Genomic DNA, 19,434 nt, shown 5'->3' with positions numbered 1-19,434 from the left:
GTGTGAAATAGTAAGGATTGTGAAAGACTGTGAGATGACTTCTACCTGACTGTTATAAAACTATTGAATTGCTTGTACGTACTACAAGATGGATTCTTAACTTCACAAACTACAAATGTTTGTACTTCATTGTTCACCTGGACCGCATTTTCTCTGTATCTGTTGCATTTTATTCAGCATTCTATTATTGTTTTACCTTGTACTACTTTACTGCTCTGTTGTAATGATATTATAAGACATTTTTCACTGTATCTGGTAACCAACTACCCAGATTTGTCTCTTTTTTACCTTATCAGTGGTAAGCTCCAGGTTGGAATGGACAGAAGTGGTTTTGTAGAATCATTCACTAACAGACAAGACCTTTGTCAGCAGTGCCTAAAACAAAATAAAAGCACTTTTGTATCATGTTTAAGTCACACCTTGCTATGCTGCATTTACCGCAGTTTTCTAGTTCCTTCTGCATCACACCCTGAATCAATTCACATCCTGTATCCATTTGATCTCCCTCCTGCGATCCCACCAAACATTTTGAACAAAATACTCCTGTGCAGCCTTGGCCTTCCACTCTGCACACCTACCCTTGAAACACAGGCAGGCCTCTTGCCTTATGCGCACCACTGGAACACTTGCACATGTCACTGCATGTGCAACTTAGCAAACAACATACCCATGCAACTACCTGGTGTGCGCATCCCTTAAAGTCCAACCTCTCACCCGAGTGGACACCTGGGAACATAGGCACCAAATATATTGGAAGGAAAAACATTGAGGGGCAATGGAATGAGAATAGGGCAAATGGATGTTACTATAGAGTTTGCATGGTATGGAAAATTAAATTTCCTCTTCTGCTGTGTGATTCTATATGTGTCAGTGGAACATACATCGAGCCAGATCAGCAAGGCACCAGTTGTGTCCATCTCCTGTGACTTCCCAATTATTCTGTCTCTGGTTGTTATCTGATGTTCGAAGGGTTTCCAATGTTATAGACATTGTTGTAAGAACATGTGAATAGAGACAGTGGTCAAGAAAGGGGAGGAATTTGTCAGAGATGAACTAACTGAATTTAAGGACAGGGTAGAAATTAGAGGCAAAATTGATAAAATTGACAAACTCAGCATGGGTGCATGAAATGGTACCAATGCAGTAATCAATGTAGCAGAGGAAGAGTGAGGGAGTATAATTGGGGAAGGCTTCAAACATAGACTGTTCCACATAACTGACAAAGAGGCAGGCTTAGCTTGGACCCATGCGAGTGCTCATGGCTACCCCTCTGGTTTGGAGAAAGTGGAAGGAGCTGAAAGAAAAATTGTTCAGGATGAGGATCAGTTCTGCCAGATGGAGAAATATGTTGGTGGAAGGGTATTAGTTGGTTCTTTTATCAGGAAAGAAGCAGAGGGCTTTGAGGCCTTCCCGATGATCTCAAAGACCATAAATCTCTATTCTGGAATTCACCTATGGTCCACCGAGGCAGTACACAAATGCCGTAAGGCTTTCTGCCTTAGAAAGTAGAAAAATTGTGCTGAGTAGCATGCTGTAAGTGCTACTGAAAGGGTATTATCCTTTTTACTACAGAAAATTGTGCCTCCAACATGAGCAGATCCAATGGTTTGGGAGAAGGGACGATTGTCCAAGGGCCAAAAAAAATCAATGTGCAATGTGCAAAAGACAACAAACTGCAAATACAAGTGAGAGAAAATAAGTAAATAAAAAGGTACAAATATCGATAACGTGAGATAAAGATTCCTTGAATGTGAGTCCGTAGGTTGTGGGAACAGTTCAGTGATGGGGTGTTGTGATGAAAAATAACTGGTTCTTTGAGTATCAACAGTAGAGGCCTGGACACACACAGTTTTAATAATAAGGAATTTATTTACAAGGGGAAGTCAGGTCAACACAAGCAGCTACAATACACAGGACAGGGTACGGTTACACAAACAAAGAACAAGGGAAAAGCACTACAACAGCTATCCCCCTTGACCTTGGATAGCTGCGGCTCCCTTACCAGGACAAACGATAGACCTTCCCAAACATAAATCAATGCACTTACCTTCAATGAGGTGGTCTGTAAGAGAGGCCGATCCAGGGACAAGTCTCACCTTTTATAGCATGGGGCTGGGCGAGATAATCCAATTAAGGTGACCAATAATTTAGGTGTGCGTTGATTAGTTGGGAGGGACCAAATGTTGATTGGCATGTGGTGTGTCCTCCGACCAGCCAGGTGGCAATGCATCTGTCACGTGGCCGGTATCTCTGGATACATGGGGTGAGTGAAGTTATCCCCACTGGTTCAAGATCCGGATGGTTGGGTGGGGGTTTCTGAACCTAGTAGTGTGTGTCCTGAGGCTCCTATGCCCCTTCTGATGGCAGCAGTGAGAAGATAGCATGGCCTGGCTGGTGGGATCCTTGATGTTGGATGCTTCTTTACTGTGACAGCTGTTCTTATAGATGTGCTCAATGGTGGGGAGGGCTTTAAATGTATTGACTGGACCACATCCATTACTTTTTGTTGGATTTTCCGTTCAAGGGTATTGGTGTTTCTGTACCAGGCCATGATACAACTAGCCAATATACTCTCCACCACACATCTGTAGAAGTTTGTCAATTTGACAGTCCTCCTAACAGTCTCATGAATGTCCTTGGACACATCCCATCAGTCCCTTGGGACTTTATCCACTTTAATGTTTCTTTAAGAGACCCAACAATACCTCCTTCTGAATCTGAAAATGCCTGAACATATTAGTACAGGCCTCAATATCCTTCTTTGTAAATGCTGTTGCTAAGTTTTCACTTGGGACATCATCCGCATCCTCCACCTCCAAGTGCATGTTGCTTCCTTTATGATCCTTGAGTGTTCCTATCCTCTCCCAAGTTATCCTCTTGCTCTTTAAGTATGTTCAGAATGCTGTAAGATTCTCTTTTCTACTACTTACCAAAGGATTTTCTTGGCCTCTCCTGGCTCTACCAATTCCCTTCTTCAGTTCTTTTCTATCTTCTTTATAATCATCACAAGCACTGCTTGATATTAGCTTCCTAAACTCTCTGTACACTTTCTTTAACTGCAGCACCTCTCTCGTCATCCAAAGTTGCATTAGCTTGTCATGTTTGCCTTTTGCCTCACTGGAACATGCCTGTCCTTTACACTGTGCAGTTGCTCTTTAAACACCTTCCACGTATCAGACATGGACTTATCCAAAAACAGTTCTTCCTATTTAATTCACCCTGCATCCTTCCTTTTTGTAACTTATCCTGCTCCAATTTCAAAGTCTCCCTCAAATTCCACAGGTTTATTTCTGTAGCTATCTGGAAACTTAATAAATTGTTTTTCCACTGAGAGACCAGTCACCTGGCTGGGCTGATTACGCAACAGCAGGTCCGATCTTCTCATCTGAATATCTACATACTATTGTGAGAACCCCCCCGAGTCGCACCTAACACATTCTGTCCCATCTAAACCTCTTTCACTAAGGATATACCAGCCTGTATTAGGGAAATTGAAGTCAACCACAACCAATCTATTGTTTTTGCATCTTGTTCTAATCAACCTGCATACCTACTCCTCAACGTTCCACTGGTTATTGTGGAGTCTGAAATACAACACCATCAGAGCGGTTGCACCTTTATTTTTTGAGTTCTACCATATAGACCCTGTAGATGAGCCCTCCATCATGTTCCCTCTGAGTGCAGCTGACATTCACAATATCTTCCTCTCAATCCTTCCACCGAGATGGCTGGTGCTCAGGTTCCCATCCTACTGCCAATTTAGTTTAAAACATCCAAAGTTGCACAGGTGAAATTCCCAGTCAGGACATTAGTTCTCCTCCAGTTTAGGTACAGGTCATGGCTACCCCAGAATAGGATCCATAATCCAGGAATCTGAATCTGTTCTGCCTGCACCAGCTACTCAGCCACTCGATCATCTGTTCTATCTTCCTACTTCTGTCCTGACATGTCATTGAAAGTGATCTAGAGATTACCACCTTTGAGGTGCTGCTTTTCAACCCTTTTCCTAACTCCCTATACCTCGTTCAGCTTTCTACCCATCTCATTGGTCCATGTGCACAGAATTATGAGATAAGATAATCCAAAAGTAAATAGTTAGCCTTCTCCCTGCCTGTGTTGGTCTTGAGTCCATCCAGGAAAAGAAAAATGAGCTAATCATTGGATCAGCACATTTCAGGACTCTTTAAAAGTTTAGTAAAATCAAGAGACACTGCAACATTATGATCCAAGATGGCGGTGCGACGCAGCTTGAAGCGGCCACTCTGGAGCTGATTATCTGTTATTTGTCAAGTGGGGTGTTGTGCGCAATCATAATCGATTGAAAACGGACATGGGAGCATGGAGGAACATCTGGAAATCTCCAGGAAGATCTTCTTCATTGCTGCTGCTGTGAGGTCTGGGACTCTGCTGGGAAGAACAAACCCCCAGTCCTCGGGGTCGCGTTGCCAATGGCTGTTGGCGGGGCCGTCTTAATACGCTCGGCAGAGGATGGTGTTTGGAGAAGCTGGGCCGGAGGGGATGGTCATCAGCTCGGAGGTTCGACGGACTTGGAGTCTGCTGCGGTCAGGTCGCTTTTGGTGTGCTCTGTGTCTGCCAGACTGGTTTTGATGGAGCTTTCATTGTCTGCTGCATCAGTGAGGCTGAGTTGGGCAGCGCCATGGAAGTCCATAGTGGGGGTATTCCCTTCTGCCGCCGGCGTGGGATGGTGAGTCTGTCGGGACCCTGGGGACTTGTGGAAATTGTGTGGTGATTTCTTTTGAACTTATAGTCCTTTAACATCTTTGGACTATTTTTATTGTGCCCATGGTCTGTTTTGTTTTTAATCAACTATGCTATTGTTTGCACTGTTATAACCATATGTTGTAACTATGTGGTTTTGTGCAGGTCTTGTAGCTTTAGTTTTTGGTCTTGTTTGTCTGATGGATTTGGAGCTCCTTTCTGGGGAACGCGCTAAGACGGTAGTTGCTTTAACAAATTCATTTAACTGACTAAAAAAGCAGTAGATTGAAAACATGAAACAACATTTGACGGAGTTTTAAGTACAGCTGATCTGTGGCACACGTTGTACGTGAGAACTTGCTGAGATCCATCCATGAAACTGGAACAGCTTGGAAACAATATGGAATCCCTGGATAATAGCCTATATAATAGTCTCTAGGGGTGTGAACAAGGTCCAGAGGGAAAGGTGACAATCTAATCGTAGATGGCTCTCAGCAGGTACCAGTGAAAGAGACAGTTGGGGGCAGAGTTACAATGGTGAGGAGTGTTGTGTGCCCACTGTCTGAAATAAGCCTGTTGAGTATTTAGTTGGGAAGCCCTGTTGCTGCTGCAGAAAACTTGAGTGAAGTTACATTTGGTGTTTTGAGTGTAGCTCATAGCATTTGGCAGGGTGATGGGAACCACAAAGATGATCGAGTTAGTTTACAAATAGAGGCAGTGTGGAGTCAAAGTGCTAGCAATGAGATCCCAATGATAGAGCAAAATCACAGTCTACAGTTTTGATGTGGTCCACAACTGACAATGGGAGACAGAAAATGCATGTGCCGGTTTCCTTTGAGTTGGACAATCCACGTCAGAGGTGGGTAAAAAGATCTACTTTTTAAATCAGGAGGGTGATTGAGATTTTAAAGGCAGAATTTCATGACTGTTTCTCTGGAACAGGGTAAGGAGATCCTGAAGAGAGATTTCATGGAGCTAAGTAGAAAGCTGTATAGTTTTCTGCTTTGCAAACAAAAGCTACACTCCTAAAGGTTGAGAAAATAGCAAAAATATGAAATCTACTTTGCAAAACAACAAAACTTCCAAATGTCAACTGTAAGTTTTTTGTACTTTGTGGCATTTTCTATAATAGACAACAATGTATTGTTGAGAGAGAGTACAGAGGAGATTTACTAGAATGTTACCTGGGTTTCAGCACCTAAGTTACAGAGAAAGGTTGAACAAGTCTTTATTATTTGGAGCATAGAAAGTTGAGGGGGGACTTGATAGAGGCATTTAAAATCATGAGGGAGATAGATAGAGTTGATGGGGATACATAGAGTTGACAGGGATAGGCTTTTCCATTGAGAATAGGGGAACAACATAGAACATAGAATAGTACAGCACATTACAGGCCCTTCGGCCCACAATGTTGTGCCGACCCTCAAACCCTGCCTCACATATAACACCCCCACCTTAAATTCTTCCATATACCTGTTTAGTAGTCTCTTAAATTTCACTAGTGTGTCTGCCTCCACCACCGACTCAGGCAGTGCATTCCATGCACTAACAACTCTGAGAGAAAAACCTTCCTCTCATATTCTCCTTGAACTTCCCTTCCCTTACCTTAAAGCCATGTCCTCTTGTATTGAGCAGTGGTGCCCTGGGGAAGAGGTGCTGGCTGTCTATTCCTCTTAATATCTTGTGCACCTCTATCATGTCTCCTCTCATCCTCCTTCTCTCCAAAGAATAAAGCCCTAGCTCCCTTAATCTCTGATCATAGTCCATACTCTCTAAACCAGGCAGCATCCTGGTAAATCTCCTCTGTACCCTTCCCAATGCATCCACATCCTTCCTATAATGAGGCAACCAGACCTGAAAACAGCATTCCAAGTGTGGCGTTACCCATAATGGTGAGAAATTGTGTAATGTTGATGGTATGAGAAATCTGGAGCCCATGTATAAAAGGCAATGAAATCCCATGTGCAGAAACAGCAAGCAACTGAGACAAAATATGTTAATATTTATTGTGAAAGGATTTCAGAACAGGAGTAATTATAACTTGCTGTAGTTATATACAACATTGTTAGAATATAATGTACATCTTTAGTCTCCTTACTGAAAAATAAATATAATTGCCCTTGAGGGATGAGGTGATTCACTAGACCGCTTGCAGGAATGATGTTTTTCTTCTGTATGTGGAGTAATTGTATTGACTGTATTCGGTAAAATGGCCTGGATAAAACAGACAACATAATCAAAGGCCCAGTCACCCAAGACATTCTCTCTTCTATCCCCTCCCATTGGGGAGAAGATAGAAAAGGCTGAAAACACACAGTCACCAGGCTCAAGGGAAACTTCTATCTCACTGTGGAATGGTTTTCTGCATAATAAGATGGACCAGTGACCTCAGAATCCATTTCCTTTTGGCCAAATCAAGAAAGCAGGCAACAAATCATACTTGTGACTGTAAAAGAAAAATAATTCTGTAAGTATAATGTAATTGTCATTATAATCTGTGCGGCAAGTTGTTTATTCAAGTTTAATTCAGCAGCATTTATTGTGATGCATCAATTTTTAACCATAAACCGTAATTTGGTATTGGACAGCTTATTACAAGTTATTTATTCTAATCTTCAATCAACACTATTTCAGTGATCACAAATGAACCATTGTACAACAACAACAAAATACACATCGTTGTTATGGATTTATGGCAATATGTTACCCAATTCTCACTTGTTCATTATTTTGTAATTTATTTTAAAAACTGCCACATTACTTCCAAAAATTATGCACATAATACCTCATTTTCTTAAAAATGTGGGATACTTGAAAAGTGAGGGGAATTAATATAGCAAAAATCTGTGGGAAGTAAGAGGATTGGGAAGCTTTTTAAAGCCAAATGACAATTAAACAAGCCATAAAGCTGAAAATTGATGAAGTAGGAAGGTAGTAGTAGGCAACTGTGGATCCCAGGGTATCATGGGTTTAGGCCTCTGGTGCACTTTGTCCTCTGGGCAGGAAGATTTAAAGAACCGGCTGTTCCCTTTGTAGTGGGTTTCCCATCTCCACATCACTGACGTAGTCCAAGGGAAGGGCAAGCGCCGATACAGAGGTTGCCAGAGTGAAGTTATAAACAACATTGAACTGCTTTAGGGACCCGGCACCAGATCTCTTCCTTGGGGGTCACTCCCAAAGCCTTTCCCTAGAGTGGGTATGGCTGCAAGGCAGCGGATGTTTAAAATCACGAGCTTCCTTCTCCCAGGCGGGCTGCCATCCAAGGCTGACGAGCCCCACCTGCCCGAAGTATGAAGGTAAGCTAGTCAATAATCCGAAAGAGAATACCAGAAGTTTTTTTTCCCCAGATGTATGAAGAGTGAAAAAGATTTAATACTGCTTATTGGACAACTGGAAAAGAAATGCTGGTGTGGTACTTTTCTGCTTCACTGTCAGGGAGCAGAAGTGACTGTAGATGCACTTATTAAGGATAATGTGGTTGGGGAGCTGAAAGGTCTGAAGATATCTCAGGGTTCTGAAAGATGCAGTTAAACAGATTATGGATTTGTTAATAATGATCTTTCAAGCATTACATGATTCTGGAGGACTAGAAAATTGTAAATATCACTGCACTCTCCAAGAAAGGTCAGAGGCAGAAAAAGGGAAATTATGGACCAGTTAGACTGAATTCAGTGATCAGATAGGTGTTGGAGTTCATATCATGGATGAAATTTCCGTGTACTTAAAGGCAATTGACAAAATAGACCAAACTTAACATGGTATCCTCAAGTGGAAATTTTGCTTGACAATTTTTTTTTTTTTGAATTGTTTGAGGAAATAACAAGCAGGATAGAGAAAGGAGTGAATTTTCTTTACTTGGATTTTCAAAAAGCCTTTGACAAGGTGTCGCACAAGAGGCTGCATAACAAATTCAGAGCCCATGATATGTCAAGAAGTGTATGAGCATGGATAGAGGATCCGCTGACTGGCAGGTGGCAAAGAGTTGGTAAAAAGGAGAGAAGTTTGATTATCTGCCCCTGACTAGTGGTGATCCACAAGGCTTGGTATTGGGACTGCTTCTTCTCATGTTCTATCCCAACGAAGAAATTGACGGCTTTATGTCCAAGCTTGGCGATGATGTGAGGATAGGTAGAGGTGCATGTTGAGGAAGCATGGAGTCAACTGAAGGATTTAGACAGATTTAGAGAATGGGCAAAGAAGGGGAGATAGACAATATAGACAATAGGTGCAGAAGTAGACCATTCGGCCCCTCCAGTCTGCACCACCATTCTGAGATCATGGCTGATCATTCACTATCAATACCCAGTCCCTGCCTTGTCCCCATATCTCTTGATTCCCCTATCCATCAGATATCTATCTAGCTCCTTCTTGAAAGCATCCAGAGAATTGGCCTCCACCGTCTTCCGAGGCAGTGCATTCCACACCTCCACAACTCTCTGGGAGAAGAAGCTCTTCCTCAACTCTGTTTTAAATAACTGACCTCTTATTCTCAATCCATGCCCTCTGGTACTGGACTCTCCCAACATCTGGGACATATTTCCCGCCTCAATCCTATCAAATCCTTTAATTATCTTAAACGTTTCAATCAGATCCCCTCTCAATCTCCTCAATTCCAGCGTGTACAAGCCCAATCTCTCCAATCTCTCTGCGTAAGACAGCCCTGCCATCCCAGGAATCAACCTAGTGAATCTACGCTGTACTTCCTCAATTGCCGGAATGTCCTTCCTTAAACCTGGAGACCAAAACTGTACACAATATTCCAGGTGTGGTCTCAGCAGGGCCCTGTACAAATGCAAAAGGACATCCTTGCTCTTGTACTCAATTCCCCTTGTAACAAAGGCCAACATTCCATTTGCCCTCTTCACTGCCTGTTGCACTTGCTCATTCACCTTCATTGACTGGTGAACTAGGACTCCTAGGTCTCTTTGCATTTCTCCCTTACCTAACTCTACACCGTTCAGACAATACTCTGCCCTCTTGTTCCTGCTTCCAAAGTGGATAACTTCACATTTATTCACATTGAATGACATCTGCCAAGTATCTGCCCACTCACCCAGCCTATCCAAGTCTCCCTGTATTCTCTAAATGTCCTCTTCGCATGTCACACTGCCACCCAGTTTAGTATCGTCAGCAAACTTGCGGATATAGTTTTCAATGCCCTCATCTAAATCGTTGACATAAATCGTAAAGAGCTGTGGTCCCAATACAGAGCCCTGTGGTACCCCACTAGTCACCTCCAGCCAGTCCGAGAAACACCCATTCACTGCTACCCTTTGCTTTCTATCTGCCAACCAGTTTTCTATCCATGTTGAAACCCTGCCCCCAATGCCATGAGCTCTGATTTTACTCACCAATCTCCTATGTGGCACCTTATCGAATGCCTTCTGAAAATCTAGGTACACAACATCCACTGGCTTACCCTCGTCTAACATCCTTGTTACACCCTCAAAAAACTCCAACAGATTAGTCAAGCATGATTTGCCCTTGGTAAATCCATGCTGGCTCAGCCTAATCCTATTTCTGCCATCAAGATGTGCCACTATTTCGTCCTTAATAATGGACTCAAGCATCTTCCCCACGACTGACATTAGGCTAACAGGGTGATAGTTCTCCGTTTTCTCCTTCCCTCCCTTCTTGAAAAATGGGATAACATTAGCCACTCTCCAATCTTCAGGAACTGATCCTGAATCTAAGGAACATTGGAAAATGATCACCAATGCATCCGCAATTTCCTGAGCCACCTCTTTTAGAACCCTCGGATGCAGACCATCTGGACCCGGGGATTTATTAGCCTTCAGTCCTACCAGTCTACTCATCACAGTTTCTTTCCTAATGTCAATCTGTCTCAATTCCTCTGATATCTTATGACCCTGGCCCATCCATACATCTGGGAGATTGCTTGTGTCCTCCCTGGTGAAGACAGATCTAAAGTATGCATTAAATTCTGTTGCCATTTCCCTCTTTCCCATAACAATTTCTCCCAATTCATTCTTCAAGGGGCCAACATTGTTCTTAACTATCTTCTTTCTCTTCACATAGCTAAAAAAGCTTTTGCTATCCCCTTTTATATTCTTGGCTAGACTGAGCTCATACCTGATTTTTTCTCTCCGTATTGCTTTTTTAGTTAAGATCTGCTGTTCCTTAAAACTTTCCCAATCATCTGTATTCCCACTCATCTTAGCCCTGTCATACTTCTTTTTCTTTAATGCTATACAATCTCTGACTTCCTTTGTCAACTACTGTGGCCCCTTCCCCCTCTTTGAATCCTTCCTTCTCATTGGAATGAACTGCTTTTGCATCTTTTGTATTATCCCCAAGAATATCTGCCACTGCTGATCCACTGTCTTTCCTGCCAGGGCATCTGCCCATTTAACTTTGGCCAGCTCTTCCCTCATGGCTCCGTAGTCTCCTTTATTTAATTGCAACACTGACACCGCTGATCTGCCCTTATCCCTCTCAAATTGTAGATTAAAGCTTATCATGTTATGATCACTACTTCCTAAGTCAAGATCACTTATCAATTCCTGTTCATTACACATCACCAAGTCCAAAATAGCCTCGTTCCTGGTTGGCTCAATCACAAGCTGTTCCAAAAATACATCCCTTAGACACTCCACAAACTCCCTATCCTGGGGTCCAGCACCTATCTGATTCTCCCAGTTCACCTGCATGTTGAAATCTCCCATAACGACTGCATTACCTTTAGCACATGCCAATGTTAACTCCCTAATCAACTTGTACCCAATATCCATGCTACTGTTTGGGGGCCTGTACACAACACCCATTAGGGTCATTTTACCCTTACTGTTCCTCAGCTCAATCCACACAGACTCCACTTCCCCTGTTCCCAAGTCACCTCTTGCTAAGGACTGAATCTCATTCCTCACCAACAGGGCCACCCCACCCCCTCTTCCCAAATTTCTGTCTCTACGATTGCACGTATACCCTGGTACACTCAATTCCCAGGCCTGATCCCCTTGCAGCCATGTCTCCGTTATCCCAACAATATCGTAGTTCCCCATTTTCATCTGAGCTTCAAGCTCATCTGTCTTATTTCTGACACTACGCGCATTCAAGTATAGAATTCTTAGCCCATTCCTCCTCTCTTTGCTTAAAACACTGTCTACTGTACCTAACCCAGCTCCTTGAACTTCCATTGGGCTAATTGCACCCTGAACTTTGATGACCTTCTCAAGATCACCCAAACCTTCTACACATTTAACTCCATGCTCCTTCTGACCAACCCTCTGGATCTGGATCCCTGCCCCCTGCACATCTAGTTTAAACCCCCCCGAGCAGCACTGGCAAACACTCCTGCAAGAATGTTAGTACCCCTCCAGTTCAGATGTAGACCGTCCCTTCGAAACAGATCCCAATGTCCCTGGAACAAAAACCAATTATCCAAAAACCTGAACCCTTCCTTCCTGCACCATGCTCTCAGCCTCGTATTAATGTGCATAATCATTCTATTCTTCGCCTCACTTGCACATGGCACAGGTAGCAATCCTGAGATTGTCACCCTGGAGGTCCTGCCTTTCAGCTTCATTCCTAACTCCCTGAACTCTCTAAGCAGGAACCCCTCACTCACCTTACCTAGATCGTTGGTCCCTACATGGACCACTACATCTGGGTTCATGCCCTCATTCTCAAGAATAGCCTGCACCTGATCTGAGATGTCCCGGACCCTGGCACCAGGGAGGCAACATAGCATCTGAGACTCCCGATCTGCCCCACAAAATCTCCTATCTGCCCCCCTAACTATAGAATCCCCTAAAACTATCGCTCTCTTCTCTTCCCTCCTCCCCTTTCTAGTTGAGGGTTCAACCTCTGTGCCAGAGGCAGGAGCACTACAACTCATTCCTGGTAGGTCATCCCCATCAACAGTATCCAATACGGTATACTTATTGTTAATGGGAATGGCCGCAGGGGTGCTCTGCTCTCTCTGCCTGCTCCCCCTGCCTCTCTGGACCGTCACCCATCTGCCTACTTCTTGGTTTTTTGGTGTGACTACTTCCTGATAACTCCTATCTATCTCTGCCTCTGCCTCCCGAATGATCCATAGTTCATCCAGCTCCAGCTCCAACTCCCTAACTCGGGCTGATAGGAGCTGTAGCTGGACGCACCTCTTGCAGGTGTGGTCATCAGGGACAACTGTGTTGACCCTGACTTCCCACATACTGCATACGGAGCACACCACTGCTCTGAATGTCTCCCCCATACCTGAACTGAATTAATAGAATAAGTCTAAAAAGCACTTAGCAACCTTACCTTCTTCCCCTCAGCGAGCAATCACACAGGCTTACCGAAGCCCACTTAGCCAAAGCCCAGAGGACTCTGCTTCCACGGACTCCGCTGCCCGCTCTGAAAAGAAGTCCTGCCTTTTAAAGTGCGCGCTCAACGCTGACGTCACTCGCGCCTGCGAGATAGAATACAATGTCGGGAAGTGTATGGTCATACACTTTAGTCAAAGGGTAAAAGGTGCAGACTATTTTCTCAGTGGGGAGAAAATTGAAAATTTAGACTTGCAAAGGGATTTTCAAGTTCTTGTGCAGGATTTTCTACAGGCTAACTTACAGGTTTAATCAGTAATGAAGGCAGGGAATTGCAATGTTAGCATTCATTTTGAGGAGAATATTAGAATGTTTTAATGGGAAGCTTTCCAATATAAGGTATTGGTCATCCCACTGACTTTGGAGAGGGTTTGGAGGAGGTTCACTGGAATGATCCCAGGAAGGAAAGTGTTAATGTATGAGGAGAGTTTGGTGGCTCTGGGCCTGTACTCACTCAAGTTTAGAAGGATGAGGGGAGATCTCATTGAAACCTGTTGAATATTAAAAGACCTGCAGTAGACATTGGATGTTTCCTATAGTGGGTGAGTCTAGGACCAGAGGATATTGGGCCATTCAGAACAGAGACGAGGAGGAATTTCTTTAGCCAGAAGGTAGTGTATCTATGGAATTCATTGCCACAGATGGCTGCGGAGACCAAATAAGGCAGAGGCTGATAGGTTCTTTATTTGTCAGGGCATAAAATGAGAAAAGAGTTGAAGAGGATAATAAATCCACCATGATGTCATGGTAGAACAGACTCAGTGGGCTGAATGCTGTATTTCTGATCCCATGTTTTGTGATGTTTCTTGTCTCTAATCACTGATTTAATTGATAAATCATGCCACTTCATGTTTTATGCATGAGCATTGATACTAAGTTAATAGAACATGTGACTTTTCTCAGTCCTTACCAGATCACTTTTTGCATTATCCAAGTATGTGTTTAAATCACCTTTTCTGAGACAGTGTTTGTGTAATTCCTTTGAATGCTTCTCCAACTCGAACAGGGTTACTGAGACTACTTCTCTTCAGGTCCCTTGAGCCGTTGACATGGCAAGTTTAAATAATTTGATAAACTTGATGTGATAGTAAAGTGAGCTTTTTGTACATTGGCCTTTATAAATCAAAGTATTGAGTATAAGAGTGAGGTTGTATAAGGCATTGGTGAGGCCAAATTTGGAGTATTGTGTACAGCTTTTGTCACCAAATTACAGGAAGGATATTAATAATTTTGAAAGTGCAGAGAAGGATGTTGCCGGGACTTGAGAAACTGAGTTACAGAGAAAGGTTAGGACTTTATTCCCTGGAGCATAGAAGAATGAGGGGAGACTTGATAGATGTATATAAATTTATGATGGGTATAGATAGAATGAATTCAAGCAGGCTTTTTCCACTGAGGCCAGGAGAGAAAAAAAAGAGGAAATGGGTTAAGGGTGAAGGGGGAAAAGTTTAAAGGGAACATTGGGGTGGGGCTTCTTCACACAGAGTGCGGTCGGAGTGTGGAATGAGCTGCCAGATGAAGTTGTAAATGCAGGCTCACTTTTAACATTTAAGATAAACTTGGACAGGTACATTGATGAGAGGTGTATGGAGGGATATGGGCCAGGTGTATGTCAGTAGGACGAGGCAGAAAAATGGTTCGGCACAGCCAAGAAGGGCCAAAAGGCCTGTTTCTGTGCTGTAATGTTCTATGTTTCTGTGATTCTATCATTTTGTAATTTTCTTTTAATACCCTCAAATTTGAAGGAGTGGTTTGCATCTTGTGACTGTCAGTTGATGAATGACTATCCAGAATCTACTTGTACTCGTCTTCCAATATCTGCTCCTTGTTTTTGTCAGGATATGAAGGACAGCAAATGATGAGTTGAGCAAGATGTGCTCAGACACTACAGAATGGTCATTCATTAATGAAACCTGCCTTTTCAGCATTTACCAGTAGTTCTTATAGAATGGTTTCAACAAAGTAAGACAGCAACCAGTGAAGTAAATGTGATCTCATCAAGCATCTAGAACTTCAGTACCTTTGTCACTTTCAAAATTGAGTGAAGGAATTTTCATGGATATCCATCACTGTCTACTGGGACAAGTACATTGAGAAAGGCAAGGTCAAGTCCAAGACGGACTGGGTAGTGTTTGAATATGATTGAAACCAGCCCTGTCTCACACACCCCTGAAGAACAGGGGCAAGGTTTCCGCTGATAAAACCCAAAGCCCTCTGCAATCAACAATGGCTTCGCTTCTAAGTGTTCCTGCATCATTTTTACAATATCTGCAAAAGCTCATTTCTGCACCATTCAATGGAGCAGTCAAACATCAAAGGCAACTGTATACATTTAAACCTGAAGAACTCAGCAAAATTGGCTCTCGCTTCTCGTTGGCCATTTCATTTGCTTCACAATTGTGTTCCAATAGCTCAGTATACATGAGGCAATTTCCCTTGGGATCATCAAACTCGTTCAATAGTTCCGATGTAGACAGACATTTCCGATTGTTTAACGATTACTATCAGCCGGTACTCACTCTTTCTGAAACCTGAATTGTCCCGTTTTGTGACTTTACAAAACTCGTTCGTCTCTTCCCTTCCGACGACCGTCTCTGCACCTGCAGGGCTGCGCTAAGCTGTTTTATTAACTTCCAACTTCTCGCTCCACTTTTACAGGTCGGCAGCCGTCTCGGCTTCATTTTATAACACCTCGTCGCCAATGTTATGTTTTGCAAATTCAGAACAGTAAATTATTTCAAACAAAATCCGGAGCGAACTTCGCCTTTGAATTTTAACGAGTCGCTGGTCACGTGGTAGCGCGATTACGTCAAGTTAACGGTTTTTAAATACTTTACCCCTAGTTAATTATTTACCAGAACAAAAATGCTTAATCAACGGCATACTTACAAGTTATCTGATATATTATTGAAAGTTAAAGACACCACACCGCCCCTGGAAGAGCTCCTTACTGGTGAGGAGACTGCGGCCATGATGGAATTGGCTGAGTGTGAAAGCCTCTACAGCCCCTTGTATCCGGTGGATTGGAGACTCCATCCCAGACTGGAATCCAGTCTCCACATTCCCACCATCAGAACAAATCAACTACACTATCTTATTGTTTTGGGTGATTCACTCCCAAATAGTTTTGCATCAAAAGAAGGCAAGAACTGGCTGACAGTAGTGAAGTGCATCAGAATGATTTTCAGTTCCTGGTGGCTTTGGAACCAAAATTTTTTAGAATACTCTGGCTTTTGAAATTGTGAAGTTCAGAGTTCACAAGGCGGTAGCTGAGGTTCAATGCAGCTCTTCATTGCTGCTGATTAAGGTAATTATTTTCACCTAGCCATACAAATAGAAAAACTAAAAGTTACGGGAATAATTTTATTCGCAGACAACAGAGTAAATTTGAAATATATATTTATTAATGCAAGCCCCCACTGGTTGCCTTCAACGCGGGGCTGTCTCTGCCACAACTACGTGTATCGCTGTTTATGAAATATCACGTTTTCCATTAATGGCGTCATAACTATACAAGTGGTTTTGCAAATTTGCAAAAGCCTGGCCACTGACTGCGTCGTCCTTTCCCAAGGAAAGAGGTCGCGGATTTTCTTGCCCCAATTTGCGCGGGAATCCACACGGTGGTCACGTGGTTCTGTTCTCCGGTATCGTCAGCGAGCGCATGCGCAACTTTGTTGTCCCGGTGAGAGAGACCAAGTGCTTGGAGACCAGGAGGAGGATCAGTGAAAGAGGAAGGGCGTTCAGAGACAGGAGAATGACGGCAGAGCAGGTGGTAGCAACTGAAGAATGGCTCAGGGACAAGGCACAGTTGAGTAACGTCAGATCAGGTGAGAGGCTGGGGGGCTGTGGGTGCGGGTCTCAGCCTGGGCTCCAATGCTGGGGTGGATAGTGGCCTGGATAAGACAGCAGCTATCACATCTTCATGAGCAGTTAGTGTTATACTTGTGATGGAGAGCGCTCAGTAATCGGACACACACACACACACACACACACACACACACACACACACTCTCTCTCTCTCTCTCTCTGTCTGTATCTCTTTCTCTCTCTCCTTCACCCTTCCTCCTTCGACAGGTTGCTTTCATTCTGATGACTGTGTGCACTTCAGTAACTCTCCCACCCCCCAGTATATTCTTCTAATCAGTTGGTTTTTTGGTGACTTCCCGACATACACTGGAGAATGTTCCATTTCTTTAGTAATTGTGATGTGTAAACGTGTATATGTTGTATCTGTACTGTTTATAATGAAGATACTTATGTTGATTTTGTAATATGCTTGTAAGTACATTGTGGAGTGTATCATATTCTGAATTGTGTTGTCTTAAGGTAACTGTGGGGAATTAGAGATGGGATGTGCTGGTGCCCAGAGGAACATGGCGGATCACTGTCGGTAGCAGCTGGACAGGGAGTGTGAGAGAGAGCCAGGAGTTAACACAGGACCAAGTATGGAGCTGTTGTCACATTTCCTCACTGAGTAAACACTCCAACTATTTCTTTCTTTGGGTCAAAACCATTTACATAACATACCTGCTGTGGCCGTATCCCACAATGGGCCTTCCATCTGATGTCCCATAGCATCTTGAAGGGCAGGTGACATTTTATAAAGTAGAGATGGCTGGTCCCTGGTAGGATGTTTGACTTGACTCCAAATCAGGAGCACTGTTCCCTTGAGCTGCCGTGCAATTTCTGATATGCTCCTCTGGACTCACACAGAGTTGGAGACTCTCATGTCTCCAAATGTTGGAGAAACTCAGCAGGCCAGGTAGCATCTCTGGTAAAGTGTAAACAGTCGACATTTCGGCCGAGACCCTTCATAAGGACTGGGAAAAAAAGATGAGAAGTTGGGGGAATGGGAGGATGGAGAACAAGGTGGTAGGTGATATGTGAAACCAGGACAGAGGAGGAGGGGTGAAATAAGGAGCTGGGAAGATATGAGGTGAAATAGTTAAAGGAAAAGGAGGAATCTGACAGGAGAGGGGAGAAGACCATGGAAGAAATTTAAGAGTGATAGGCAGGGAAGGAGGTGAGGTGAGAGAAAGAAACAGGAATGGGAATGGTGAAGGGGGTAATTACCAGAAGTTCTGTGGGAGGAGACTCAGAGCTGATGTTTTAGTTCGGTGACCTGATGTCGGATTGTGCATTTCAAGTGTAAACAGGTTCTGCTTCCATTGATGCTGCCTGGCATGATCTTTTCAGCTCTTAGGGTATTTTATGATTTTAGTTCAGACAAGCATATGCAGTTTTTGAGAATTTGCATCACGAGTTTTTATCTATTGTTGAGTTGTGAGGTTCAATTGAACCTGGAATTTCATTGCACTTTGGTGTATAATGACAGTAACGGAACTTAATGTTTTAAATTTTTACATCTTCTACCTGTACACCTGATATTTGCTGCAGTGTTTTATCTCCAGTGCCTAAAAGAAAATGAGTTTTGAACCTCTTGCATTTCTACCTTTGGAGTCCACACACTTTTCGCTTCACAAAAATGCTTTTATTTTGCTGATAAAATATGACTTTACGAATGTTTATGTATGAAGAAGTCACTTAACATGACAATTAATTACTGACTTTCAATGTCAGTTGTGTTGGTGCAAACATAGGTAATCAGGTTGAGAGAGAACTTAAACAGAACATCTTTATTGAAGATAATATTTCTGTACAGTACATAATATTACAGTTAATGTATCAGAATCATACCAGGTACCAAGCCAGTCCTTGGGAGTATACTGTATGTGCATACTCTGCACTATATGCCTCTGAAATGGAAATAAGCCGATATAATCCACTCTACTGAACTATTATACACTTAACACACAAAATGCTGGAGGAACTCAGCAGGCCAGGCAGCATTTAGTTATTTGGCGTTTGTAGTCCTGCGCATTGCGCTACTATAGAAACACACGGAGGCAGAGAGAGATGAACTCAGAATGCCTTTACTGATTCAAAATTGCCCACTTAAATCTCCCCTCCCATGGGCCCCTGCAACCCACGGGGCGGACATGACGTCAGACTGTCCCTGGAAGGTCCGCCCCGAGCGGGTAGATCCAAATGCGCTACCACGTGTCTGCCTGTGGCTCCCGAAGGCTGTTTGAGTCTCGCGTGTGCATTTGAGTTTGAGTTTGAGTCAAATGTGAGGATTTGACTCAGTTGGAGTATCAAACTCAAACTCCAGTTTGAGTCCCGCCACACCACCACCCCCCCAGAAATGTCCATCGGGGGAGTGGAGCCCCCAGTCTGTGTGGCTTGCTTGGGTGGCCGGCCTTGCCGGTGCAGTGCGGGTACCCTCACTGGTTGCTCACTGTCCAAGTGTGCCGGTTTGAGGTGGTCTACTGTAAAAGTCTCTTCCCGGCCACCCACCTCCAACGTGGTTCCGTTGTGCCGGATC

This window comes from Hypanus sabinus, chromosome 18, assembly GCF_030144855.1.
Source record: "Hypanus sabinus isolate sHypSab1 chromosome 18, sHypSab1.hap1, whole genome shotgun sequence".
NCBI lineage: Eukaryota > Metazoa > Chordata > Chondrichthyes > Myliobatiformes > Dasyatidae > Hypanus > Hypanus sabinus.
This window is presented reverse-complemented; position numbering follows the sequence as displayed.